Raw genomic sequence first — 2,917 nt, forward strand, 5'->3', positions numbered from 1 at the left:
ATTTCCTACCAATTGTGAAGAAATATGAACTGGCAGTTTGTCTTCGTTTTCATGATCAAGAGCATGAAAGCATGAGATATCAATTGGACATAGCTCAACATCATCAACCTTGTTGCTTCCCTCCATTGTGCACCAAAAAGACTTTTAGAAAATCTTTTTTGCACCTTTGGAACACATTATATATATATAAGGAATTCCATCAAACCCTAGGAAACATGACGTTCGTGAGGGTTGGTGCGTGTACTAGAGAAACGGGCCTATGATAGACCAGGAAGCCCAAAATAAAAGAAATAGATGTTAAGGAGCAAACGGAATAAAGTAACAATGAATGCAGTACAATCCTGACAGCTTTCTCAAGACGAAAAATCCTGAGAATCAAGAGCATCCCTTTTTAACAGGACAAAAATTAAAAAGAGATGCAACATGAACATGTCAGGGAGTAATATGATGAGCATCTTGCTCATCATTGTTTACTTCTTCTTTTTCCTTTTCATCGGTATTTAACAAACTACCTGGTTTAGTTGAAGAAGTATTACCAAGAGATGATTTAGAAGTACCTAGGTTAACAGCATTCCATGTTTTCCTGATATGCCGTCTTAGTCTGTTTATGTGAATCTTCAGATCAAAGACTCGATTGAAATCTGAATTGGATTCACAGTCCTTTTTGAGAAAATTAGAGGAACTTAACTCGTTTTTCTTTGTTCTGTTCCTTTTTCTCCTTCCAGACTGATTTACAGCACCTGTCACACTTTTGCTGTTTTTCCTTCCACCATTATAGGCATCCTTTGGTTTGAAGACATAATTAGGAAAAGCCTTATCACAGTATATCCCTTGAGGTCGAACAGGGTTGATTCCAATCTGTAATATAGGTTTAACAACTTATTTGGACATCCAAGTAAGAATGTTGTGAAGTTTTTCATTCCTAATCCGAAGGCGACACCTTCGCTCAGAGTGTCCTTTGTTTCCGCAGTAATAGCAGTTGAAGGACCTACGTTCAGTAGTTCTCTTTTGAGCAGTTTTAGAAGAAGTAGACTCCTTGTTTTTACAAGCTGTCACAGGTTCTTCACATGGAGAAATATTAACATCTTTAACAAACTTAGTCTTACCACTGTTATGAGCATCTATTCCTTTATATCCCAGACCACGTTTATCATGATGTTCTTTACAGGCTCCCAGCATAGAAGACAATTTTGTAGAGCTAGAACCGAACCTATTTAGATTCTCTTCCAGTGATTTTACCTTATTAAGAGCAGTAGTGAGTTTGGTTTCCAAGGATTTCTCTTTGATAAGAAAACTGTGTTCTTTGTCATTGAAACACTTCTGTTGAGATTCACATCTTGCTTCACTTTCGGCAACCCTCTCTTTTAATATACAGAGGTTACGAAGAAGATTATCGCATTCAGATTTTTTTGAGTGAACCTCTTCTTCATGATCTTTAACGGTAGATTGTAACAGTTTGGATCCACCATCATAAACTTTGAAGAGTTTTCTCAACTTTCTGATTTCTTGACAGAGAGGACTCATATACTTTTTCAAGCAAGCAGTTGTCCTTGTTTCCTTCAATTCACGATTAAACAACTTGATATATTGAGAAACTTCCTCATCAAGACTTTGTTCTTCTTCTGAATCACTGTCATCTGAAAGATCATCCAACTGTTTATCATGAGATTTTTTCCAGTTGAATGCAGATTCGGCAGAAGGAGACGAGGAGGAGTTTTTCTCAAAGGTTTCAGATCTCTGAAGCTTATCTGAATAACCCAGAAATGATGTTGCATTATCAGAGATAGGATTCTTGTCCATAGAGTCAGATCGCTACAAACACAGACTTTTGAGGTCTTTAACGTGTTTGCCTGCTCTGATACCAATTGAAAAAGCGGGGGTCTAACAACACCACCCAATATTTCGCTTAGCAATCTGTATGGACTAACTCCGAAATACTTTGCTAGAGAATCAACTAGACAGACAGATTCAATCTAGATAAAAGTATCTCAAGGAGTTAATATCTCTCTCTTGATTTGATTTTTTACTCAAGCTAAAAACAATAGCGAGTCTTTATAAAATACAAGGAATACTTGGACGGTACCAAAGACCAATGTCCAAGGATCAATCAATATCAATCAACAACCAAAGGTTGGATTTCCAATTGATGATCACGAACGCACAACCTGTATTATTTCAATTATATAAAATATAATGCGGAAAAGAAATAACAAGACACCAGAAATTTTGTTAACGAGGAAACCGCAAATGCAGAAAAACCCCGGGACCTAGTCTAGATTGAATACACATTGTATTAAGCCGCTACAGACACAAGCCTACTGCAAACTAACTTCGGACTGGACTATAGTTGAACCCCAATCAGTCTCCCACTAATTCAAGGTACAGTTGTACTCCTACGCCTTTGATCCCAGCAGGATACTGCGCACTTGATTCCCTTAGCTGATCTCATCCACAACCAAGAGTTGCTGCAACCCAAAGTCACAGACTTGATAATAAACAGATCTATCTCACACAGAAAAGTCTATAAAAGGATAAATCTGTCTCCCACAGATAAACCCTAGGTTTTGTTCCGTCTTTTGATAAGAAATTAAGGTGAACATGAACCAAATGATAATCCAGTCTTATATTCCCGAAGAACAGCCTAGATTAATCAATCACCTCTCTACAATCTTTCCTGACTACACAAGCGGATTATCGAGGAATCACAAACAGTGAGACGAAGATGTTTGTGACTTCTTTATCTTTCCTATCGGAGAACTCTCACGATCTCAAGTCAATCAATCAATTGTACTCGTATGATAGAAGATGCAATATCAGATCACACAACTACGATAAAGTAGTATCAGTCTGGCTTCACAATCCCAATGAAGTATTTAAGTCGTTAACCTGATTTTAGAGAAGAAAATCAAAGGTTAAT

The sequence above is a fragment of the Papaver somniferum genome, chromosome 10, assembly GCF_003573695.1.
Source record: "Papaver somniferum cultivar HN1 chromosome 10, ASM357369v1, whole genome shotgun sequence".
Classification (NCBI taxonomy): domain Eukaryota; kingdom Viridiplantae; phylum Streptophyta; class Magnoliopsida; order Ranunculales; family Papaveraceae; genus Papaver; species Papaver somniferum.